Genomic DNA, 27,020 nt, shown 5'->3' with positions numbered 1-27,020 from the left:
AAGTACAACTTTCCAAAACTGGACCAGGAAGAAATAGAAAATCTTAACAGACCCATCACAAGCATGGAAATTGAAACTGTAATCAAAAATCTTCCAGCAAACAAAAGCCCCGGTCCAGACGGCTTCACAGCTGAATTCTACCAAAAATTTAGAGAAGAGCTAACACCTATCCTGCTCAAACTCTTCCAGAAAATTGCAGAGGAAGGTAAACTTCCAAACTCATTCTATGAGGCCACCATCACCCTAATACCAAAACCTGACAAAGATCCCACAAAAAAAGAAAACTACAGGCCAATATCACTGATGAACATAGATGCAAAAATCCTTAACAAAATTCTAGCAATCAGAATCCAACAACACATTAAAAAGATCATACACCATGATCAAGTGGGCTTTATCCCAGGGATGCAAGGATTCTTCAATATCCGCAAATCAATCAATGTAATACACCACATTAACAAATTGAAAAATAAAAACCATATGATTATCTCAATAGATGCAGAGAAAGCCTTTGACAAAATTCAACATCCATTTATGATAAAAACTCTCCAGAAAGCAGGAATAGAAGGAACATACCTCAACATAATAAAAGCTATATATGACAAACCCACTGCAAACATTATCCTCAATGGTGAAAAATTGAAAGCATTTCCTCTAAAGTCAGGAACAAGACAAGGGTGCCCACTTTCACCATTACTATTCAACATAGTTTTGGAAGTTTTGGCCACAGCAATCAGAGCAGAAAAAGAAATAAAAGGAATCCAAATTGGAAAAGAAGAAGTAAAACTCTCACTATTTGCAGATGACATGATCCTCTACATAGAAAACCCTAAAGAGTCCACCAGAAAATTACTAGAAATAATCAATGACTACAGTAAAGTTGCAGGATATAAAATCAACACACAGAAATCCCTTGCATTCCTATACACTAATAATGAGAAAACAGAAAGAGAAATTAAGGAAACAATTCCATTCACCATTGCAACAGAAAGAATAAAATACTTAGGAATATATCTACCTAAAGAAACTAAAGACCTATATATAGAAAACTATAAAACACTGGTGAAAGAAATCAAAGAGGACACTAATAGATGGAGAAATATACCATGTTCATGGATTGGAAGAATCAATATAGTGAAAATGAGTATACTACCCAAAGCAATTTATAGATTCAACGCAATCCCTATCAAGCTACCAACAGTATTCTTCACAGAGCTAGAACAAATAATTTCACAATTTGTATGGAAATACAAAAAACCTCGAATAGCCAAAGCGATCTTGAGAAAGAAGAATGGAACTGGAGGAATCAACCTACCTGACTTCAGGCTCTACTACAAAGCCACAGTTATCAAGACAGTATGGTACTGGCACAAAGACAGAAATATTGATCAATGGAATAAAATAGAAAGCCCAGAGATAAATCCACACACATATGGACACCTTATCTTCGACAAAGGAGGCAAGAATATACAATGGATTAAAGACAATCTCTTTAACAAGTGGTGCTGGGAAATCTGGTCAGCCACTTGTAAAAGAATGAAACTGGACCACTTTCTAACACCATACACAAAAATAAACTCAAAATGGATTAAAGATCTAAACGTAAGACCAGAAACTATAAAACTCCTAGAGGAGAACATAGGCAAAACACTCTCCGACATACATCACAGCAGGATCCTCTATGACCCACCTCCCAGAATATTGGAAATAAAAGCAAAAATAAACAAATGGGACCTAATTAACCTTAAAAGCTTCTGCACATCAAAGGAAACTATTAGCAAGGTGAAAAGACAGTCTTCAGAATGGGAGAAAATAATAGCAAATGAAGCAACCGACAAACAACTAATCTCAAAAATATACAAGCAACTCCTACAGCTCAACTCCAGAAAAATAAACGACCCAATCAAAAAATGGGCCAAAGAACTAAATAGACATTTCTCCAAAAAAGACATACAGATGGCTAACAAACACATGAAAAGATGCTCAACATCACTCATTATCAGAGAAATGCAAATCAAAACCACTATGAGGTACCATTTCACACCAGTCAGAATGGCTGCGATCCAAAAGTCTACAAATAATAAATGCTGGAGAGGGTGTGGAGAAAAGGGAACCCTCTTACACTGTTGGTGGGAATGCAAACTAGTACAGCCACTATGGAGAACAGTGTGGAGATTCCTTAAAAAACTGGAAATAGAACTGCCTTATGACCCAGCAATCCCACTGCTGGGCATACACACTGAGGAAACCAGAAGGGAAAGAGACACGTGTACCCCAATGTTCATTGCAGCACTGTTTATAATAGCCAAGACATGGAAGCAACCTAGATGTCCATCAGCAGATGAATGGATAAGAAAGCTGTGGTACATATACACAATGGAGTATTACTCAGCCATTAAAAAGAGTACATTTGAATCAGTTCTAATGAGGTGGATGAAACTGGAGCCTATTATACAGAGTGAAGTAAGCCAGAAGGAAAAACATAAATACAGTATTCTAACGCATATATATGGAATTTAGAAAGATGGTAACAATAACCCTGTGTACGAGACAGCAAAAGAGACACTGATGTATAGAACAGTCTTATGGACTCTGTGGGAGAGGGAGAGGGTGGGAAGATTTGGGAGAATGACATTGTAACATGTAAAATATCATGTAAGAAACGAGTTGCCAGTCCAGGTTCGATGCACGATACTGGATGCTTGGGGCTAGTGCACTGGGACGACCCAGAGGGAGGGTATGGGGAGGGAGGAGGGAGGAGGGGTCAGGATGGGGAACACATGTATACCTGTGGTGGATTCATTTTGATATTTGGCAAAACTAATACAATTATGTAAAGTTTAAAAATAAAATAAAATTAAAAAAAATAAATAAATAAATAAAAGCATCAATTCTTCAGCGCTCAGCTTTCTTTATAGTCCAGCTCTCACATCCATACATGACCACTGGAAAAACCATAGCCTTGACTAGATGGACCATTGTTGGCAAAGTACTGTCTCTGCTTTTCAATATGCTATCTAGGTTGGTCATAACTTTTCTCCCAAGGAGTAAGTGTCTTTTAATTTCATGGCTGCAGTCACCACCTGCAGTGATTTTCGAGCCCCCCAAAATAAAGTCTGCCACTATTTCCACTGTTTCCCTATCTATTTCCCATGAAGGGATGGGACCAGATGCCATGATCTTCATTTTCTGAATGCTGAGCTTTAAGCCAACTTTTTCACTCTCCTCTTTCATTTTCATCAAGAGGCTTTTTAGTTCCTCTTCACTTTCTGCCATAGATCTTAAAATTAAAAAATGTGCTTTCTCTATGATCACCAATTCTCCTTCTTTGAGTCTCCCCAGAGAAGCATTTGCACATGTATGCAAAGAAGAGATCAAATTCAGCATTGTTTGTCTCAGCAAAAAACTAAAAAGAGCCCAGATACACAGCAGTAGGGAATTAACTCAATAAACAGTGATTTGTCCTTATTATGGAATTGACCCAACAGTTACAGAGAGGGTTCCAGAGCTTCATGTGGGAACATGGAAATAGCTCCGGGATTTGCTGCCGAGTGAATACATACAGCATGTGAGCATCTGCGTGCCACTCCTAGCCTCGTAAATAGAAACCATACACCACTATATACTTTATTTAGATACATGAAAATATATGTAAACACACTGAAAAAAAGGAGGTTAGCCATTAACCAATTACAGTAGTTATCTCTATCTGAAAGACAATGACTAGAACATCACTGTCTAGTGACCACTTGCTCACTAAAATGACTAGTTGGTCATTCACGGGGACTTTGGTCATAGCTGTACTGTTTTAAGTTTTTACCAAGTGCATGTGTTGGCTGATTGCATATGCAGTTTAAAAATATTTGAAAGAATGATTGCAAAGCTTTGGCTACGCTAGTATTTATGGAGGCATTACTTGGAGTAGCGAAAATTTGGAAATAACCTAAATGTCCAGCAGCAAGAAATATTTCATGGGATATCTCATGACGGATTACAACACAACCATCCAAATAATATTTACAAATCTGGTAAATAACAGACGGGGAATGTTCACAGTGATTGTCAAGGGGAAAAGGCAGATTAGCCAACAGTGTGTACATTATTAAATACCTGTTGACTGATGAGTCCAAAGCAGGCATGTCAGATCACAAGATGTGAGAGTGCTAGCCAAAAAGCTTTTTGAAGTTTCATTCAGACCAAAGTCAACAATATCGGTGATTGAAATGATGATCCCCAGTAAGGTGATGGAGTAACGGAGGCCTAGAGAAATTGAGGAGGAAGAAAGTGTGGCCAGGCAAAGTGGAGGATGCCCGTGAAGGGCTAATGGCACCACACTGGGGATGGGCTCATCACAAGTGCTCTTTGTTCAGGACCCTTCCGGAGTCCAGGATCAAGCTGGGGTCAGCCCAGCTGTACCCTGATCTGCCGTTTCGCCAGATGTGATTAGTCTGGGGGTGGTCTGGTCCCCTTCCTCTTCCTACTGGAGGATCTTTTCAGAGTAGAGGGTGACCCTCCCCTTCCCACTTTGCTGGATGCATGCATGCTCAATCACTCAGTCGTGTCCAACTTTTGTAACCCCATAAACTGTATAGCCCGCCAGGCTCCCCTGTTCATGGGATTTCCCAGGCAAGAATACTGGAGTCGGTTGCCATCTCCTCCTCCAGGAGTTCTTCCTGACCCAGGGATGGAACCCGTGTCTCCTGCATTGGCCGGAGGATTCTTTACCACTAGTGCCACCCGGGAAGCCCTCGCTTGGCTGGACAGTAACATGCCTCCCAGGTGTGACACCATGGCACACAGAGCCCCAGGCCACCTTTGAGGGCAAAGCTAGGTGGTTGACACCTACAAGCCCCGTTCCAGTGGCTCATCGAGAAACGGCTCATCTTCATTCAGTCATGAAAACTGTCACACAATATGGCGAGGGCCCCCTTTGAAAGTCAAAATTGAATGTTAGCAATTCTGTTCACATAGCAGAATTAGTCAGAGAGAAACCATTCAATGGAATAGATTTTACATTAAGAAAAGGAACAGAAAAAAAGAAGAGAGAACAGAGAAAAGAGGTGGATGGGAAAGAAGAAAGAGAGAGAGAGAGAGAGAGACTATAAATCTAGAGGAAAAGACCAGAGAGGTCTCCATAGTCACAAATGATGATGCTCTTCAGGTTTAACCATGCCCCTCCCCCGCCGCCTCCCCCCAGCAGCACTGGAACTTGAGTGAGCTAGTGTCCTCCGAGCTGGTGGGGGGTGGGAAGAGCTCATCTTAGCAAGATGAGCTAAGGGGACAGAGAAAGAGTCCAATTTGAAAACGCAGATGGAAAGTAATCTGGGTCCTAAGTGCCAGCAGCTGTGGTTAAAACAATTAAGCAACCAATCAAACAATCAAATCGGCATCTCAGCATGAGTCTGGGGCTAGAGTTCAGTTCAGTTCAGTTCAGTTGCTCAATCGTGTCCGTCTCTGCGACCCCATGAATCGCAGCACGCTAGGCCTCCCTGTCCATCACCAACTCCCGGAGTTCACTCAGACTCACGTCCATGGAGTCGGTGATGCCATCCAGGCATCTCATCCTCTGTTGTCCCCTTCTCCTCCTGCCCCCAATCCCTCCCAGCAGCAGAGTCTTTTCCAATGAGTCAACTCTTCACATGAGGTGGCCAAAGTACTGGAGTTTCAGCTTTAGCATCATTCCTTCCAAAGAAATCCCAGGGCTGATTTCCTTTAGAACGGACTGGTTGGATCTCCTTGCAGTGCAAGGGACTCTCAAGAGTCTTCTCCAACACCACAGTTCAAAACCATCAATTCTTTGGTGCTCAGCTTTCTTCACAGTCCAACTCTCACATCCATACATGACCACTGGAAAAACCATAGCCTTGACTAGACGGACCTTTGTAGGCAATGTAATGTCTCTGCTTTTCAATGTGCTATCTGGATTGGTCATAACTTTTCTTCCAAGAAGTAAGCATCTTTTAACTTCATGGCTGCAATCACCATCTGCAGTGATTTTGGAGCCAAAAAAAATAAAGTCTGACACTGTTTCCACTGTTTCCCCATCTATTTCCCATGAAGTGATGGGACCAGATGCCATGATCTTCGTTTTCTGAATGCTGAGCTTTAAGCCAACTTTTTCACTCTCCACTTTCACTTTCATCAAGAGGCTTTTAAGTTCCTCTTCACTTTCTGCCATAAGGGTGGTGTCATCTGCATATCTGAGGTTATTGATATTTCTCCCGGCAATCTTAATTCCAGCTTGTGCTTCTTCCAGCCCAGCATTTCTCATGATGTACTCTGCATAGAAGTTAAATAAACAGGGTGACAATATACAGCCTTGACGTACTCCTTTTCCTATTTAGAACCAGTGTGTTGTTCCATGTCCAGTTCTAACTGTTGCTTCCTGACCTGCATATAGGTTTCTCAAGAGGCAGGTCAGGTGGTCTGGTAGTCCCATCTGTTTCACGATTTTCCACAGTTTACTGTGATCCACACAGTCAAAGGCTTTGGCATAGTCAATAAAGCAGAAATAGATGCTTTTCTGGAACTCTCTTCAATTTTTCCATGACCCAGCGGATGTTGGCAATTTGATCTCTGGTTCCTCTGCCTTTTCTAAAACCAGCTTGAACATCTGGAAGTTCACAGTTCACATATTGCTGAAGCCTGGCTTGGAGAATTTTGAGCGTTACTTTACTAGGGTGTGAGATGAGTGCAATTGTGCAGTAGTTTGAGCATTCTTTGGCATTGCCTTTCTTTGGGATTGGAATGAAAACTGACCTTTTCCAGTCCTGTGGCCACTGCTGAGTTTTCCAAATTTGCTGGCATATTGAGTGCAGCACTTTCACAGCATCATCTTTCAGGATTTGAAATAGCTCAGCTGGAATTCCATCACCTCCACTAGCTTTGTTCATAGTGATGCTTTCTAAGGCCCACTTGACTTCACGTTCCAGGATGTTTGGCTCTAGGTGAGTTATCATACCATTGTGATTATCTGGGTGGTGAAGATCTTTTTGTATAGTTCTGTGTATTCTTGACACCTCTTCTTAATATCTTCTGCTTCTGTTAGGTCCATACCATTTCTGTCCTTCATCGAGCCCATCTTGGCATGAAATGTTCCCTTGGTATCTCTAATTTTCTTGAAGAGATCTCTAGTCTTTCCCATTCTGTTGTTTTCCTCTATTTCTTTGCAATGATTGCTGAGGAAGGCTTTCTTATCTCTTCTTGCTATTCTTTGGAACTCTGCATTCAGATGTTTATCTCTTTCCTTTTCTCCTTTGCTTTTCACTTCTCTTCTTTTCACAGCTATTTGTAAGGCCTCCCAGACAGCCATTTTGCTTTTTTGCATTTCTTTTCCATGGGGATGGTCTTGATCCCTGTCTTCTGTACAATGTCATGAACCTCTGTCCATAGTTCATCAGGCACTCTGTCTATCAGATCTAGGCCCTTAAATCTATTTCTCACTTCCACTGTATAATCATAAGGGATTTGATTTAGGTCCTACCTGAATGGTCTAGTGGTTTTCCCTACTTTTTTCAACTTAAGTCTGAATTTGGCAATAAGGAGTTCATGATCTGAGCCACAGTCAGCTCCCAGTCTTGTTTTTGCTGACTGAATAGAACTTCTCCATCTTTGGCTGCAAAGAATATAATCAATCTGATTTCGGTGTTGACCATCTGGTGATGTCCATGTGTAGGGGATAGAGTAGAGGAAGAATTAATGTGGGGAGAGGGAGGCAGAACAAGGAAGAAGTTATTTCTGATGCAGGAGGTGAACTTCAGGTGCTGGGAATGATTCTAGAAACTGTGAGCTTGTGAGTTCATTTCTTTTTAAAATTTATTTATTTTTTTGAATTTGGAGGATAATTGCTGGACAATGTTGTGTGGGTTTCTGCTGTACAACAATGGGCCTCAGCTCTAAGTATACACGTACCCACTCCCTCCTGAACCTCCTTCAATTCGTTTTCTTTCATTGCTCATTTTTCCTCTGCTGTTTTAAAATCTCTTTCCCCCTTTCTGCTTTTATACCTGCTTGAAGTAGTTATCCTCCATGAAGGGGACAAACGGTTTCGAGTCCCTCCTTGGTTTCATAACAGGTGGCGCCTTGCATGGGAAGAGGCAGGTGGGCTGGGAGAGAAGCTGTTTGGCCACGGTCTGCAGACTTGGAGAACTGCAGCCCGGATATTTGGGAGGACTGGTGAGACCTGCATGCCAGCTTCAGAGATCAGAATAACACCTTGCTTTGTTTCTGTGGTCAAGCTTGCAAACATATTTAAAACTTATCTGGGTGATTTGTCAATGGATTTACTCAAACAGGTTACGTCCTAACTCTAAGTAAGAATAGGTCTGTGCCTTTGAGCAATACTGACACCCAGTGTTGGAATTTTTAGAACTGAAAGGGAGGAGGAAGAAGAAATGCTAAATATAACTGCTCTCATTCACTGAAGTTCACTCCACCAACTGAGGTTCAGCAAGGCTAAGTGTTGATGGACTGGTCCTGTCTTCTTGTTCTGCACAAGGCTCACAACTCAAAAGCCAATGTGTGTGTCAGGGGTAAATTTTGGGAATTGAGTGTCCTTTTTTTTTTTTGTAGAAAAGATTGTTTAGAGGCCAAAAAGTATTCAGTAAGTAGGATACTAATTTTTTTGGTTTTCAAAATTAGTGTTTAACTTGTTGAAGATTACAAAAATTTAAACATAAGCTATTTCTCCCTTAAGTGTTTAAGTTCAACTTCCAAACCTCATTGTTTTATTTATTAGTACAAGTAACATTCTCAACAATCATACCGTCAACTGAAAGAACAATGCACCACGTAAGACCTGTGAGTTTCAGTTTTTTTCAGGGACCTTACTGAGGGTTAAGCCCAGGAAACAGCCTCTCAGTAGCTCAGAGGAACTGATCTAAAGGGGTAGGGGAGGAGCCAATGTATATATGAATTTTTTTTGGCTAGGAAAATACATGTAGTCAAACGTACATCTTTTTTTTTTTTTAATCTATTTATTTGGCTGTGCTGGTTCCTAGTTGCAGCCACATAGGATCTTCCATCTTTTGCGGCATGCAAATTCTTAGTTACAGCATGTGGGATCTAGTTTCCTGACCAGGGATCGAAACCGGGCCCCCTGAATCGGGAGCACAATCTTAGCCACTGGACCACCAGGGAAATCCCCATTCATACATCTCGGTAAAAGATGACTGCTTATCTCTCAAAGAGCAGACATCTCAGATTAATGATCTTTGTGCTTTTCTGTGTTTGGGAAGATACAAGAATCTGGAATCATTGGAATTCTTCCTGTGATACGCATCTTAATTGTCTGTGGACTCCTTTATCCAAAGCACAGAATGCCTCATTCTGATTTTCTCCATCCTGAATTCCCACCAGGGTGCACAGTCAGTGGGCCACTGCGAGGGTCGTGACTTAACCTTTTATACACCTGGGTGACGAGTGACGCTGTTCTTTTCTTGTTGTTCACAATATCCACTATTTGGGAAAATCTGTCAATAAGCATATGCATATATATGAAGTGAAGTGAAGCAATTTAAATACTTAAAAAGAAATCTGAATATTAAAGAAGTGGGACAACACTCTTATATTTAAGGAAGCTAATTATGTTTTTCATGCCTGTGAGTGTGCGCGCTCAGTCGCTCGGTTGTGTCTGACTCTTTGCAACCCCCTGCGAGGCTCCTTATCCATGGGATCCCCTCAAACGCTGTCATTTCATTTACAAATTTATTATATTCAGATGTCTTTTTGAGCACGTCTAATGGAAAACCCTTTCCAGATATCTTATAATAACTTTTAAACATCAGATAAAGCAAAAATATGCATGACAGTTTTTTTAAGTTACTTAAATGACTCAAGATTTGTTTCAAACTGAAAATAATTATCTTGTTCCTTTCCAGTTAAAATGGTAAATCTTGAACAGATGGTAAGTCATCTTTTATCGTGGTGTTCTTAGATTCGTCAATAATGCTTCTACTGACATTGTCTCCCTTCACAAGACCTCGTTAGCTGTGAATTAGTGCTCGGAGGTGCTTCCCAACTTATTTTCACGTTGTCACAATTTGGCGCTTGCCATGGGCATTTGCCATCTATCTCTACAAGGATTAAGTCTTGTGCTGCTGCAGTGCTGACCTTCAACACCACCTGCAGGAATTCAGGGAGGAGAGCAGAAATGTGCCACTCCGTGCTCAGGGAGAAACTGGCAGGACAGGTCTTCAGATGGTCAGATATTCTCAGGAGCTGATTTTATGACCCCAATTCTTCTATCTCCTCCTGAGAGGGTAACAGGCAGGAAGGCCAGGGGTCTCCAAATGGACGAAATAGCCTGCAAGTGTCAGACATTTTTCTCTCTCTTAAGTGACAGGAGGAAACAAACTAGCGATATTTTTTCCTTCTCTATACAAATTTAAAAGGAGGTTTCTCTTAAAATACTGTGTTGCCATAATGACACCTGGTTTCGGCTGAAGTTAACTATTCTCAAACCTAGAGATAACCAATGCCTTTTTCTTATGGAAATATTTGTCTTAAGCTATGCTAATGTGCTATGCATTTACCCCAGACTCTGTCTTCAAGTCCATTCCGATTCCCCTTCTTGGCTCAGAACCTACTTGACAAACCAGTTATGTTATACTCAGATATTGTTCCCCTAATCTATGTAAATGAAACTATTTGTATGGTGGTCTGCCCTTCTTCAAGATTCAAGTTAATCATTTTATGGCCCAAGATAAACCATTTGGTGCCAAGATTATCCCAAAATGCATCTTATGGGTAAGGGGCCTGGTGCTATTCTAAATTTTAAGACGTTCCTTTAGTTCATTAACAGGCTGCTAGCTGGGAGTCGGACACGACCGAGCCACTTCACTTTCACTTTTCACTTTCATACATTGGAGAAGGAAATGGCAACCCACTCCAGTGTTCTTGCCTGGAGAATCCCAGGGACGGGGGAGCCTGGTGGGCTGCCGTCTATGGTGTCACACAGAGTCGGACACGACTGAAGCGACTTAGCAGCAGCAGCAGCAGCAGTGACTATATAAGATCCAGCTGAAGACTAGCAGGGGGCTACTCTTCTGCCCCCTTCTGATGCCTATGTCAGAAGCTTTCTCTATCTCCTTTATACTTTAATAAAATTTTATTACACAAAAGCTCTGAGCGATCAAGCCTTGTCTCTGGCCCCGGATTGAATTCTTCTCCTCTAGGGGCCAAGAATCCCGGTGTCTTTGCGTGATTCAACAACAACCTTTCACTCCTATCTAGCAAAGCACTAAAATCCTTCTGTTAGTCACTGTTTCTCATGACTAGCAGAAGCTTCATGAGACTAGTAGAAACTTTTTGGAAAAATATGTGCCTGATTGCACGTATTTCCCCTTTACCAAAATCACATATATGCTGTCCTCCCGCCAACCCCCTGCATCTTTGGAACAGTTTCTTAGAGCTATCTGAGGTGCTGTCTCCTTGTTTCCAGTCTTCATTCTGCCCCAAATAAAACAACTCACAACTCTCACTTTGTGCTTTTTTTTTTTTTTTTAAAGCCGACAGTATCATAGCCCGCATGGCAAATGCTGACATTTACTCAACTACTGGGGTCCATGGAGAAGCTTCTCTAGGCTGGAAGTGACTGCCCAGCCCCGCCTGACCTTCTTCTGAAGCTGAGGGTGCCGTGACCATCCCCAGGAGCCCACCAGCAGCCCCGTAATAAGCTGCGGTGCTCTCCCTGGCTGGAACCTGGCCCTGGTTATGGGCCTGAGTGTGGACTGAAAGCAAAACCTTAAAATGAGAATTATCACAGGTCACACTTCAAAAAAAGGAGATTATAATTTCTGTCATTTGGAACAAACGAGTTACCAGCCTTTCAAAAGTAGTAGTCAGATTCCACACTAGCATAGTCACAAAACTACTCACCCTATACTCAGATGGGCACAGAAAAGGTGCTTCTCTCTGGCTCGTCAGATATTCTTTAGGAGCCCACCCCTACAGGGCAATAGGAAAAACCAACTACAGTCTGCTTAGAATGAATGAACTTACTCTGGTGAACTTAGTCTGTCTGCAATAATACAAACTGCATGGAATTCTCCAGGCAAGAATACTGGAGTGGGTGTGCTGTGCTGTGCTTAGTCTCTCAGTCGTGTCTGACTCTTTGCAACCCCATGGACTGTAGCTCGCCAGGCTTCTCTGTCCATGGGGATTCTCCAGGCAAGAATACTGGAGTGGGTAACCATTCCTTTCTCAAGGGGATCTTCCCAACCCAGGGACTGAAGCCAGGTCTCCCATTTCTCCTGCGTTGCAAGTGGATTCTTTACCATCTGAGCCACCAGGGAAGCCCATAAACTGTCCCAGTTTCAGAAAAATGTTCAGTGCCTTTAACAGAAATGCTCAGGCTCTCAGTTTCTACTATCTTCCCTGGTTCTTCAAGATGATTCCTGTGTCCTGGATGGAGTGACCATTATAACTCATCCTCCATATGGGACACTTTAAAAACACAGACACACACACTGGTACAACAAGCTGAACGTATAAAATAGCACAACACTTTCCACAGCACCACCCACTGCTCAGGGAACCACTGTTAGCAGCCTCTTTCCAAACATGCTCACTGCAGATGTGCAAACAGAAAGAAACCCGAGACTTGCAGGTGATACTTTTGTAATTAATAAATAGAATCACAATATGCCCCTTATCCTATATGATGTATAACCACACATGCCAGGCCAACTCGAGACATGTTTGAGATAGAAAAGAAGCATTAGAAGCATGTGTGCTCAGTTGGGTCTGTCTCGTTGCGACCCCATGGACTGTAGCCTGCCAGGCTCCCCTGTCCATGGGATTTCCCTAGCTAGAATACTGAAGTGGGTTGCCATTTGCTTCTCCAAGGGGTCTTCCTGACCCAGGGATGGAAGCTGTGTCTCCTGCATCTCCTGCATTGCAAGTGTATGCTTTACCACTGAGGAGTGCCATTAACAGGTATTCTGGGATGACAAGCATGAAGGGGTGAAGACATATCCCTGGTAATGGAGGAGAGGCATGGCTCTTGTGACCTCATGGCAGAAAGACTGATTGCATCCATTTTGTGTCCTTTATTTACACACCAGTTTATGCAACAGAGTGAGTGGATGGGGCCCCCTCCTGCCCTGGTCCCTCTGGTGGGCTCCTAGCCTCATCTGGCCCTTTGGGGTGTTATGTTGCAGCCCACACTGGAGTCTGGAGACCTGGTCGTTTTCTCTGATCTTGATGTCTGGAACCCCCAAGGCTTTTCTGAAGTGACCTGAGATCTCTGTTGATGAGTGGAATCCTTAGCATGGCTGCATTCCCTTCTGGTGGCATGTAGGACAGTTGGGCTTCATCAAGCCACAGGCAGGCCCAGGGCATCCAGGGCCTTGGGTTCTTCTGTCACCCGCTTGCCATTACCTTGCACCATTTGGAAGTAGCGTTGAGCGGAAGGATGGTGTTCCGCAAGGACCTGGAGCTTCCCCTTCCTCTGCCCATGTGGCCGCTAAAATCTTGGCTATCTTTGCCCACACACCAAAGCTGAGTTGAAAAATATGGAGACAGAGTTTGGAGAAAATAGGAGGGTGGCTTTAATCCTCAGCCGGTAGAGGATAGAACGCAGTAGGCTCCTGCCTCAAACCTGTGCCCCCCTTCCATGAGGAACTGGGGGGATTATACAGATGAGGGCTTGCAGTCAGGGGTAGGTGATGAGCAACAAAGTTGTAAGGATCTTGTATTCTTCCTCTTGCGTTGGTTGGCATAAGGTAGCCTGGTAGTTGGGGCCAATCTTGTATTCTTCCTCTTGCGTTAGTTGGCATAAGATAGCCTGGTAGTTGGGGCCATTGTCTTTTGGGTATTGTACCCTGACCTTCTTTCTGTAAGGCAAAGACAGAAAAACTACAAGGAGTGGTCTGCAAAGAGGGTGCTATAAAGCACCAGATACAGAATGTAATTAGCATAGAGGTCAAGGATAGTACGGCTTCCCTGATGACTCAGTGGGTAAAGAACCTGTCTGCAATGGAGACACAGGTTTGATCCCTAGGTCAGGAAGATCCCCTGGAGGAAGAAAGGCAACCCGTTCCAGTATTCCTGCCTGGAAAACCCCATGGACAGAGGAGCCTGGTGGGCTATAGTCCACAGAGTCAAAAAGAGTCAGACTCGACTGGGAGAATGTAGCTCGTGGAGTTAGGGGCAGAAAAGCAAACTTAGTTACAGACAATGGGTCAGTTACAGTAAAAACTAGGAGTGATCAGGCCTGCTCATTGTTCTCTTTACCCTCTTTGTTCTCAGGAAAGAGAAGAAAAGCTCATTCCTCCTTTTTTCCTTTTCACGGCAACACCCAGAGATGTGGATTTCCAACCCTGAGGTTCCAGCTTCCCTTCAGTGATCTCGGCGTTTCTACAGCTCCCCTCTTCCTAAGAGCTGGTCCGGAGAGAAAAGGCAAACCAAAGCCCCAGAGCTTGTCCTCCTTTACCTCCTTCCCTTCCTCCTGCAACCCTTCAGTTCTGGAAAGGACAGGCACTGGGCTTCCAATGTCCTCCTTGTCACCGCATCCTTCTGCCCAAGGATTACAGCGCAACCAGCTTAGCTGTCACAGAAGGATGGGGGTGGGTGCAGGTTCTCTATCTGTGTGGAAAACGATCTGGGTCATCTAATTTGGTTTTTGACCTACTAAAAATAATTAAGAAAAGCCTCTCTCTCCCAGTAGAAATCCGTTTTCAAGCTGACTATGTTACTGCCAACACAAAGATGGTCAGTGTGGAGCAAAGCTGTCTTCTGAAGTAGACGTCTGCCTTTCTCCCCAGGCACTCAGCTCAGGCTGTCAAAGGGCACGAGCCTTGAGTAGTCACCGTGCAGTGCTGGTAGCACCAGGGGACACCCCGGCCTGACACACTCTTGGGCTGTTTTATGGGCGACTTAACAGCCTCTGGGGTCAGGACCGGAAAGAAGGAAAGAAAAGTGAGAAAGGGGGCTCCCGCCGCCCACATCACTGTTGCTGTTGCAGCTCATCAAAACAAAAGCCTCAAACAGTTGTTGGAAAGTACCTTGAATGATCCCTTCATAGAAACAAGAGCTTCACAGTCAATTCTGGACACCTTGCAAACCTCCTCCACTAACTTTTCTGCTTGTCCTCCCTTTATCTTGCTTCTCCCCGCAGCTGAGTTTCAGATCTTATTTCTCTTGGATTTGACTCCTTCTTCCAGTGTTTGTGAAAATCAAGTCCTGTTCCCAGAGGCTCGGGAAAAGGCTCAGACTCAGTGGGGGGAGGGCCCAGTCAGCGCATGGAAGAAGCACAGGATTTGGGAGAAGGTAGACCCACATCTCAGGTCAATGGATGTCTGACCTACAAGCATTTACTTAATCTGAGACTCAGTTTCCCTATCTGTAAAATGGGGTTAATATTATCTACTTAATGGGCTGTTGTGGGAATTAAAATATGCTCCTGGGTGTGATATCATCTCTCTGTTGGAGAGACGTATTGCTTGGACAATCTCAGCCTTCCTCAAACCGTGCAGTTGCCTGCAGGTGTCACATCTAGGCTCTTTTGCTGATTTTTTTTCTTCCTGGCCACTTCCTGTAGAGTCTCAGAAATAGACTTTAAATTTATTCTTGGGAAGAATTGCTTTTACACCTAATTTCATGTGTAAGAGTTGATTAACACGTTTAAGTGCAAAGAGCTCAGGACCATGAGTTCAAAAGCCAGCCAAAAGCCCCAACCGATATTCTGACTTTGAGAAAAATCACCCAACTTTCTGGAGGTGGGTTTCCTTGTGGGCAAGTGGAGGCTTAGGACCAGGTGGTTGCTGAGGTTCCTTCATCTGTGACATGCTCCGATTTTGTCTAACGTTTAAGAATGCAGCTGGCTGGTGTTTTTACCTCCAGAATGTTCTCTAGCCAGCAGTTTGGTCACTGACTCCTCAGTCTTGCTCTTTACCAACTCAGATTCCTAGTCCCCAGCCCTCAGCTCCCAGGTCCCAGAGTCCCTTCCATAGGCTGTATACTCCAAGTTCCCTTTTCAGTTCAGGCTTGTAAGGGAGATTATACTAACAAGAGCCAGCAGATTCAGCTGAAAGAGGAGCCTTGTGGCTCCCCATTATTCTGAGGCTCTTCCTCTCGTTTTCTTTTGTATAGAAAACAGTGTTTCACATTTTTCCTGCTTGATGCTCCAATGACATTTGACAGCTGTCCTAAACAGAGGCACCTTGGATCTTCCAAGACACCCATTCAAGACATTCTTTTAGGGCTTCCCTGGTGGCTCAGTGGTAAAGAATCTGCCTGCCAATGCAGGAGACATGGGTTCAATCCCTGGTCTGGGAGGATCCCATGTGTCATGGAGCAACTAAGTCCACGCACCACAACTGTTGAGCCTGTGCTCTAGAGGCCGGGAGCCACACCTGCTGCAGCCTGTGAGCCCTAGAGCCCGTGCTCCAAAACGAGAGAAGCCGCCGCAATGAGAAGCCCGTACACCACAACGAGAGAAAAGCCTTCACTTGCCAAAATTAGAGAAAAGCCAGTGCAGCAAAGAAGATCCACCACAGCTAAAGATAAATGAATAAATAATTTTTATAAAATACATTATTTTAAACAGTAGCCAGATTCACAGTGCATTAAAGATTCATACTTTTTTGGGAACTTTTTATTTTTTATCGGGGTATCAGTTCAGTTCAGTTCAGTTGCTCCGTCGTGTCCGACCCTTTGCAACCCCATGGACTGCAGCACACCAGGCCTCCCTGTCCATCACCAACTCTCAGAGTTCACTCAAACTCATGTCCATTGAGTTGGTGATGCCATTCAACCATCTCATCCTCTGTCATCCCCTTCTCCTCCTGCCTTCAATCTTTCCCAGCATCAAGTCTTTTCAAATGAGTCAGCTCTTTGCATCAGGTGGCCAAAGTATTGGAGTTTCAGCTTCAGCATCAGTCCTTCCAATGAACACTCAGGACTGATCTCCTTTAGGATGGACTGGGTGGATCTCCTTTCTGTCCAAGGGACTCTGAAGAGTCTTCTCCAACACCAGAGTTCAAAAGCATCAGTTCTTCGGCACTCAGCTTTCTTTATAGTCCAACTCTCACATCCATACATGACTACAGGAAAAAACATAGCCTTGACTAGATTGACCTTTGTTGGCAAAGTAATATCTCTGCTTTTTAATATGCTGTCTAGGTTGGCATAACTTTCCTTCCAAGGAGTAAGTATCTTTTAATTTCATGGCTGCAGTCACCATCTGCAGTGATTTTGGAGCTCAAAAAAATAAAGTCTGCCACTGTTTCCACTGTTTCCCCATCTATTTGACATGAAGTGATGAGACCAGATGCCATGATCTTAGTTGTTTGAATGTTGAGCTTTAAGCCAAAATTTTCACTCTCCTCTTTCACTTTCATCAAGAGGCTTTTTAGTTCTTCTTCACTTTCTGCCATAAGGGTGGTGTCATCTGCATATCTGATATTTCTCCCGGCCATCTTGATTTCAGCTTGTGCTTCAATCCAGTCCAGCATTTCTCATGATGTACTCTGCATATAAGTTAAATAAGCCAGGTGACAATATACAGCCTTGACGTACTCCTTTTCCTAATTGGAACCAGTCTGTTGTTCCATGTCCAGTTCTAACTGTTGCTTCCTGACCTGCAAAGAGGTTTCTCAAGAGGCAGGTAAGGTGGTCTGGTATTCCCATCTCTTTCAGAATTTTCCACAGTTTATTGTGATCCACATAGTCAAAGGCTTTGGCATAGTTAATAAAGCAGAAATAGATTTTTTCTGGAACTCTCTTGCTTTTTCCATGATTCAGCGGATGTTGGCAATTTGATCTCTGGTTCCTTTGCCTTTTCTAAAACCAGCTTGAACATCTGGAAGTTCACAGTTCATGTATTGCTGAAGCCTGGCTTGGAGAATTTTAAGCATTACTTTACTAGCGTGTGAGATGAGTGCAATTGTGTGGTAGTTTGAGCATTCTTTGGCATTGCCTTTCTTTGGTATTGGAATGAAAACTAACCTTTTCCAGTCCTGTGGCCACTGCTGAGTTTTCCAAATTTGCTGGCATATTGAGTGTAGCACTTTCACAGCATCATCTTTCAGGATTTGAAATAGCTCCACTGGAATTCCATCACCTCCACTAGCTTTGTTCGTAGTGATGCTTCCTAAGGCCCATTTGACTTCACATTCCAGGATGTCTGGCCTAGGTGAGTGATCACACCATCATGATTATCTGGGTCATAGTCAATAATGGGGTATAGTCGAATAAAAATGTTGTGATAGTTTCAGGTCAACAGCAAAGAGACTCAGCCATACATATAGATGAATCTATTCTCCCCCCAAATCCCCTCCCATCCAGGCTGCCACATAACACGGAGTGGAGTTCCATATGCTATGCAAAATGGTAATGATAATAAATGCCAGATCCAAAATCAGGAAAAAATAAAAAGATTCATATAGTGATGTCCCAACTAGTGTCTCTTTGTCAACATGTCTCTGTCTTAGAAAAGCCTCCACATGGCACTGTCTCCAACAGACTACTGAATGGCTTGAGAGCTCCAGCTCTGGCTTCAAAGCTAAGACGGATGAGAACCTACTATGTGGTACTAAGAACACCACTCAGTGCTCTGTGGTGACCTAAATGGGAAGGAAATCCAAAAAAGAGGGGATGTATTTAAACAGCTGACTCACTTTGCTGCATAGTAGAATGAACACACCATTGTAAAGCAATTAAAAAAACAACACCACCACAAACTAAGAGAAGATGAAGTCACAGGCCAGCCAAGCTTCTTCAGGTTGCCTGCTTGTAAAATGACAAATGCAGTCATGAGAATGACTGTTATAACTCCAGTATTTCCAGTCATTATAGAACAAAATGAGGTAATCTAAGCCATGCCATTCAAAGTGAGGTCTAAGGTGCAGCAGCATCGCCAGCCATCATCCGGGAGGTTATTGGAAATGCAGAATCCCAGGCCCCACCCCAGAAAAATTGAATTCAAGTCTGCATTTTAAGAGGATCTACAGATTTCCAAAGCATGTAAGTGTCTGAAAAGCCCTGAGGTAAACTACCTTGAGGGCTTCCCAGGTGGCTCAGTGATAAAGAATCCACCTGCCAATGCAGGAGATGAGGGTTCAATCCCTGGGTCAGGAAGATCCCCTGGAGGAGGAAATGATATTCTAGTATTCTTGCCTGGAGAATCCCATGGACAGAGGAGCCTAATGGGCTACAGTCCATGGGGTCTCAAAAGAGTCCAATACAACTGAGCAACTTGAGCACATGCAAACTACTCTGAGGGACTTCCCTGGTGGTACACTGGTCAAGAATCCACGTTCCAATGCAGAGGATGCAGGTTCAATCCCTCATCAGGGAACTAAGATCTTACATGCCACAGGGCAACTAAGCCAGAACACCGAAATGAAGATCCTGTGTGCCACAACTAAGACCCAATGTAGCCAAAAATAAATGAATAAACAACTTTTAAAAATATAAATAAACTGCCTTGAAAAATTAGAGGAACTCTGTGTTGAAAGATCGAGGATTCACATTGCTAGCTCTTCAAGTAAACAATATCTTCTTCTAGGAAGATATTGTTACTTGTGCTTTAGACTCTAACATGACAGAGACAAATATAGGAAGACCTTCCTCTCTTTCTCCTTCCTTTCAGTGGTAACATGTAAAGCTGCAAAAAACTGAAAAACTTAGTGCAGGCAAGGAGAGAAACAGGAGGTTCCCTTGGGTGGAAGAAAGAGCTCACAGACTTGGGAAGGGATAAGGGAGAGAGAAAGATAAAAACTTCTGGCTGAGAAGTTTCTGAGATTAGTGACATTTAATGAAATTTTGCCAAGTGGTTGATGACTTTGCTCTCACTGCTTTTGGAGTTAGATTTACAGTTCTTTTGGATGTAGTACAGCAGGAAGATGGGTCGTAAAGTGATAGAAAGAGTCCCAGAATTTTCCAGGATTCACATGTAATCTCTCCATAATTCTACTTCTTAGGCCACCAGTTTGCAAGGAATAGTGCTGGGAAAATATAAAAATGGGACGTTCAAATATTTTTAATGTTCACAGATACATTGGATGTCATTAATCCAATGATCTCACATTACAGATGAACATCCTTTTGTCCAGGGACTCCAAGGTCATGCTCAAAACACAAAGAAGAGACAGGCTCAGATGCTGGGCCATACCCTTGACAGTCATCACAAATAAAGTAACACTGCCACAACAAAACCTGAGGTCTCAGTTCTTCTGAAAACTTGAAAGCATAGATATATCTGGTCTTGTGCACAGCTTGGGTGGAAACACAAAGCTATCTGAAAATTACCAACTCCCATGAAACTCCCAGTTGACACCCCATCTTTGCAGATAGGCGAAGTGGTTGTGAAGGGCAGGCGGCTAAGAGTGAAGTGAAGATGCCAGTGAAGTGAAGATTCCTACCCCGCAAGGGGGCTGAGTGCCCAGGAGCTCTTCCATCTCCACCAGAATCATCTTCTTTCTCAGTGCTGGGCTCTGAGCCCTGCAGGGACTTCTCCAGCAGCACCGAGGGCGTGGTGGCCAGTGCTCCCAGCAACACCTCCTTTCTCTGCAGCGCTCCGTTCCTGGGCTCCCAGAAGCAAGCTACATCCTTCCACTCTCCTTAGTGACTGTTCTGGAAGGTTTGAAAGGGTCGTACTCAGATGCGCTGCTTCAGTGATCAGAGAACATCCATCTGGCCCAAACATTTCTCTGCTTCATGCCAGAGCCCAACTCAGGCGAAACCTACTTTTCCTCCCAGAAACGGGAAGTGGAAACCCTGGAGGAGTTGGAGGAGAGGCTGGAGGCTGGGGGAAGTGGAGGCCAGGGAGAGTGGTTGCCAGGACTAGTGTTGGGGTGAGGGCCGATGGGGCACTGGCCAGGGTCGGGGAAGGGGCAGTGGGGTCTTCAGAGTGACAGTCACTGAGGGGTAGCCCTGCCTGAGGTCAGAGACTGAAGTGGTAAGGACGGATTTTATTTATTTATTCTTTTGATGGATTGAGGGCAGGAGGAGAAGGGGACGACAGAGGATAAGATGGTTGGATGGCATCACCGACTCGATGGAGATGAGTTTGGGTAAACTCCGGGAGTTGGTGATGGACAGGGAGGCCTGGCGTGCTGTGGTTCATGGGGTTGCAAAGAGTCGGACACAACTGAGTGACTGAACTAAACTGAGCTTTTGATGGCCATAGTGTATGGTATACTTCCAGACAGGGCTTCAGATCAGATCAGATCAGTTGCTCAGTCGTGTCCGACTCTTTGCGACCTCATGAATCGCAGCACGCCAGGCCTCCCTGTCCATCACCAACTCCCGGAGTTCACCCAGACTCACATCCGTTGAGTCGGTGATGCCATCCAGCCATCTCATCCTCTGGCGTCCCCTTCTCCTCTTGCCCCCAATCCCTCCCAGCATCAGAGTCTTTTCCAATGAGTCAACTCTTCGCATGAGGTGGCCAAAGTACTGGAGTTTCAGCTTTAGCATCATTCCTTCCAAAGAAATCCCAGGGCTGATCTCCTTCAGAATGGACTGGTTGGATCTCCTTGCAGTCCAAGGGACTCTCAGGAGTCTTCTCCAACACCACAGTTCAAAAGCATCAATTCTTTGGCGCTTAGCCTTCTTCACAGTCCAACTCTCACATCCATACATGACCACAGGAAAAACCATAGCCTTGACTAGACGAACCTTTGTTGGCAAAGTAACGTCTCTGCTTTTCAATATGCTATCTAGGTTGGTCATAACTTTCCTTCCAAGAAGTAAGCGTCTTTTAATTTCATGGCTGCAGTCACCATCTGTAGTGATTTTGGAGTCCAGAAAAATAAAGTCTGACACTGTTTCCACTGTTTCCCCATCTATTTCCCATGAAGTGGTGGGACTGGATGCCACGATCTTCGTTTTCTGATTGTTGAGCTTTAAACCAACTTTTTCACTCTCCACTTTCACTTTCATCAAGAGGCTTTTAAGTTCCTCTTCACTTTCTGCCATAAGGGTGGTGTCATCTGCATATCTGCGGTTATTGATATTTTTCCCGGCAATCTTCATTCCAGCTTGTGTTTCTTCCAGTCCAGCGTTTCTCACGATGTACTCTGCATATAAGTTAAATAAGCAGGGTGATAATACACAGCCTTGACGTACTCCTTTTCCTATTTGGAACCAGTCTGTTGTTCCATGTCCAGTTCTAACTGTTGCTTCCTGACCTGCATGCAAATTTCTCAAGAGGCAGGTCAGGTGGTCTGGTACTCCCATCTCTTTCAGAATTTTCCACAGTTTATTGTGATCCACACAGTCAAAGGCTTTGGCATAGTCAATAAAGCAGAAATAGATGCTTTTCTGGAACTCTCTTACTTTTTCCATGATCCAGTGGATGTTGGCAATTTGATCTCTGGTTCCTCTGCCTTTTCTAAAACCAGCTTGAACATCTGGAAGTTCACGGTTCACATATTGCTGAAGCCTGGCTTGGAGAATTTTAAGCATTACTTTACTACCGTGTGAGATGAGTGCAATTGTGCGATAGTTTGAGCATTCTTTGGCATTGCCTTTCTTTGGGATTGGAATGAAAACTGACCTTTTCCAGTCCTGTGGCCACTGCTGAGTTTCCCAAATTTGCTGGCATATTGAGTGTAGCACTTTCACAGCATCATCTTTCAGGATTTGGAATAGCTCGACTGGAATTCTATCACCTCCACTAGCTTTGTTCATAGTGATGCTTTCTAAGGCCCACTTGACTTCACATTCCAGGATGTCTGGCTCTAGGTCAGTGATCACACCATCGTGATTATCTGGGTCGTAAAGATCTTCTTTGTACAGTTCTGTGTATTCTTGCCATCTCTCTTAGTATCTTCTGCTTCTGTTAGGTCCATACCATTTCTGTCCTTTATCGAGCCCATCTTTGCATGAAATGTTCCTTTGGTATCTCTGATTTTCTTGAAGAGATCCCTAGTCTTTACCATTCTGTTGTTTTCCTCTATTTCTTTGCATTGATCTCTGCGACGGGCGCGCTAAAGCGCAGGCGGCTGCGACGGGCGCGCTAAAGCGCAGGCGGCTGCGACGGGCGCGCTAAAGCGCAGGCGGCTGCGACGGGCGCGCTAAAGCGCAGGCGGCTGCGACGGGCGCGCTAAAGCGCAGGCGGCTGCGACGGGCGCGCTAAAGCGCAGGCGGCTGCGACGGGCGCGCTAAAGCGCAGGCGGCTGCGACGGGCGCGCTAAAGCGCAGGCGGCTGCGACGGGCGCGCTAAAGCGCAGGCGGCTGCGACGGGCGCGCTAAAGCGCAGGCGGCTGCGACGGGCGCGCTAAAGCGCAGGCGGCTGCGACGGGCGCGCTAAAGCGCAGCCGAGAGGAGCTACCCCACGTCCGAGGTCAGGGGAAGAAGCCAGGAGGACCCCGTGCCCGAAGGGCGGCGGCCAAGAGGAGTTACCCCACGTCCGAGGTCAGGGGCAGCGGCCGAGAGTGCCAGAGTGCGACGGCGCAGGTACGGCTGAGAGGAGCTACCGCACGTCTGAGGTCGGGGGGGGGCGGCCAAGAGGAGATATCCAGCGTCTGAGGTCAGGGGCAGGGAGGAGAGGAGTTACCCTGCGTCCGAGGTCAGGGGCGGCGGCCAGGAGGAGATACCCCATGCCCTTAAGCCCGGGGCCAGGGGCAGCGGGCGGGAGGAGCTACCCCATCCCCCTAAGCCTGAGGCCAGGGGCGGCGGCTGGGAGGAGCAACCCCACGCTGTGGTTGCATGGGCACAGGAGGGCCTAGAGGAGCTATCCCACGTTGAAGGTCAGGAAGGGCGGGGGTGAGGAGCTACCGCTCTTCCAAGGTAAGGAGCGTTGACTGCGCTTTGCTGGAGCAGCCGTGAAGAGATACCCCACGCCCAAGGTAAGAGAAACCCAAGTAAGACGGTAGGTGTTGCAAGTGGGCATCAGAGGGCAGACACACTGAAACCATACTCACAGCAAACTAGTCAGTCTAATCACACTAGGACCACAGCCTTGTCTAACTCAATGAAACTAAGCCATGCCCGTGGGGCAAACCAAGATGGGCGGGTCATGGTGGAGAGATCTGACAGAATGTGGTCCACTGGAGAAGGGAATGGCAAACCACTAAAGTATTCTTGCCTTGAGAACCCCATGAACAGTATGAAAAGACAGGGCTTATCAAGGAGGAAAAGAAAATGGGCTCCCTGGAGTGACACTCCATGGAGAAGTCTTTCTCTCTCTCTTTTTTTTTCTTTCTTATTTTTTAAATTATGAAAGTATGATAACACATTTACAGAAGACTTGGAAAATACAGAACAAAGTTACATCTTCTTCCACTGCATATTGCGATTATTTTTTAAGTAGATAAATATAATTTTTAGTTGGTGTTTCAAATATCAAACTCTCAAAAATTAATAGAATGAATATACAGAAGAGTAGAAAGATATAGTAGATCTGAAAAACACCATGAACCAAATCAAAATAATCAAGATTTATATAATTTTCACACAACAGTAGGATACAGAATCTATTCAACCTCCCATAGTATAAAGCAGGAGACAGTGGAACAAATCATGGACATACAACAAGGTGCAAAATTTTTATGGTCTGATGGTATTGAAATCATATAGAGTGTGTTCTCTTATCACTGTGGAATTATGTTAGAAATCAGTATAAAAAGATACTGAAAGGAACCCATATATTTTCCAGTTCAATGTAACATTTCCCAAGAGAGATCTTTGACTTTTAGCCATTCAAAGCCTCAATGAAGTTAGAAGACCGAAAAAACACAGAAGTTGATTGCAGCGAAGAAAGCACTTAAATGAGAAATTAATATCAAAAATACTTTAAAAATGAGGTGGTAAAGATGGATTTTAATTGGTAGCCTGCCTCTGTCGTAGGGAAAAGAGACCAGTATGAACTGATCTCAACTTTGATTTTATAGAAGTAACTTGAGTGTTTTCAAGGAGAATGAAGGACTATGCAGGGCAGTGGACAGGGCTCAGTAGAGTCAGAGAAGTGAAAAATCACAACAGATGAGAAGATGGGATTTGCCCCATATGATACTAAGAAATGGAATATTTCCTGTCACATCAGTACACAAGGACATCACAGTCATCAGTGATGGCAGCCCTCCAGTGTGAGCCCATGAACCCTGAGGACACTCAGGAAGGAAAGGAATGCCTGCCATTTAGCAGCCATCAGTCTGCAGCCACTCCCTATCGTGAGCCCTGAGCAAAGGCAGGAAGTGAAAACACAGAATACCGGCCCAAGGTAGCTGAGGTGCATATCATAAGAATGATGTCAGTGAGCCCAGACTCTTGCATCATCCCATACAGAGAAAAGCATTAAATTCCTTAAGATATCTGGTTTTCTTTAATTAATAAAATCTTTTGATGTTCAGACTGCCTGCCCTTTGTTTCAAAACTTCTATGAAACCTGGCTCCCCAACTCGCCTCCTCTGAGCAGTTCCCTCAGGGTCATTTGAGATGCTCTCTCCCAGGCTTGGAGTCCTAAAAATTTCTGCCGAATAAACAGAACTCTCAACTTCCAGGCTGCGTGGTTTTTTTTTTTTTTTTTTTTTTCAGTTAACAAAACTCATCTGGGTTTGTCAACTGGCATTTACTGAGGTTAGCGTCCTGCATCCTGCAGAGGCGAGGAGCCAGGGACCCCATCTTGGCTGGAACGGCCAATCCTTTTGCTAGCCTTGAGTTTTCTCAAGTTGGCATTTTAAGGGCTGGAGGGCTTAGGGTCACCTAGGGATGCAGCCCTGAGCTGTGAGAAACTAGGTTAGTATTTTGTTCAAGTCTTTATAAGACCAAGTCAAGGCTTCACTGAGAGGAGGGTTCAGAGGAGCCTGGCTGGAGTTTGGACCAGGAGTGACTTTTATGTTAATTTAACTTTGATTGGACTATAGTTACTTTACAATGTTGTGTTAAGGGAGACACTCTTCATCACTGGCCTGAGGGGGTCCCCGTCACATTGACAATCTTCAACAGGGGCTTTTCAAGCTGCAGTTCCCTCTGATTCTGAGAGCAGCCCCGCTGAGCACAGATAGCTGATATTCAGGGTTGCTCTGTGCTAGGCACCCTGACCACGTGACTCCTCCTCCCTGGGGGAGCGTCTGGGAGAGCCGTGGCTGCTTTCCAGCCCACCCCAGATGCTCAGCACAGGGAGATGCCAGCCAACTCAGAGGAGCCATGGAAACAGACTGGCTTTGGCACTGGAAGCTGATCTGGATTTCGATTCTGCCACTCGTGTGCCTAAGCTTCCATGTCCTTACCTATAAACAAGGGAAGAGCCTGTCTCATTGGGCTACTGGACTACATGGACTCATTCTGTAAAGTGTGTAACATACAATGAGCACTCAATAGATGCTCATTCCTTTCCTCCTCTTACAGAAGTTCAGAAAGTGCCTGATTTAATAAACAGGCTAAAGACCAACATTCCTCTGTGAGTTAATTGTTTGTAACTTAGAAACAAAATACATTATATTTAGGTTCGTGGGACACAAACATTCATCAATGCTAAATATAGATGGTTTGCTGCATGCTTACAACAAAATGTGCAGAAGCAAAAAACACTTTTTTTTTGCTAGCCAGTTAGATGTGCAAGATGTTTACAAGGACATGAAGATTCTTCCGGAGAGCACACAACCCAGGCACCTGTAATTCTTGTCACCTCACCTGGCATTTTCTCTAAAAGTTAAGAGAAAACATTTTAGTGCCTGGCAGACTTGAGTTCACGCCCAGACTCCTTCATTAGTAATTGTGATGTTCCTAAGACTCAGTTTCCTCATCTGGGAAATGGGCTAATAACAAGGGTTGCTTATGAGGACCAAATGCGAAGACACAGAAAAGTGCTTGGTGGAGCGTCTGGTGGAGTTACAAGCCTAAGCAACCCCTCAGGACGTTCATTTCTGCACTGCAAGACCTTGTGCACATTCAGGGTTCAGGGAAGGTCTGTCTGGGGAACTGACCTAAAGCACGAGGGACAGGAGGGGACTCACCCTGTCCTTAACTACCGCCACATTTATGGCAGCTGTGCTTTACGGCAGCCACTGAGACGTGGAGCTGGAGGCACACTATGAAAGGTAATCGTCTACCAGGCATGCGTGCAGATT

General features: G+C 44.5%; 1 protein-coding gene across 2 annotated transcripts in view; it reads left to right on the top strand.

Annotated features, from left to right (window-relative positions):
- ENPP6 (ectonucleotide pyrophosphatase/phosphodiesterase 6) overlaps window positions 1-27,020 on the top strand; it is a 137,121-nt gene that overhangs the window by 8,612 nt on the left and 101,489 nt on the right. Inside the window, exon 1 of one of the 2 annotated variants that reach the window (XM_024986330.2) lies at window positions 23,255-23,406. The exons of the other annotated variant lie outside the window; for it this stretch is intronic. The gene's annotated coding sequence lies outside the window, so the exon portion shown is untranslated. Of the gene's footprint in view, window positions 1-23,254; window positions 23,407-27,020 lie in introns of those variants that run through there. 2 annotated transcript variants of the gene reach the window in all.

This window comes from Bos taurus, chromosome 27 (assembly GCF_002263795.3).
Source record: "Bos taurus isolate L1 Dominette 01449 registration number 42190680 breed Hereford chromosome 27, ARS-UCD2.0, whole genome shotgun sequence".
NCBI classification, from domain to species: Eukaryota; Metazoa; Chordata; class Mammalia; order Artiodactyla; family Bovidae; genus Bos; species Bos taurus.
This window is presented reverse-complemented; position numbering and strand designations above follow the sequence as displayed.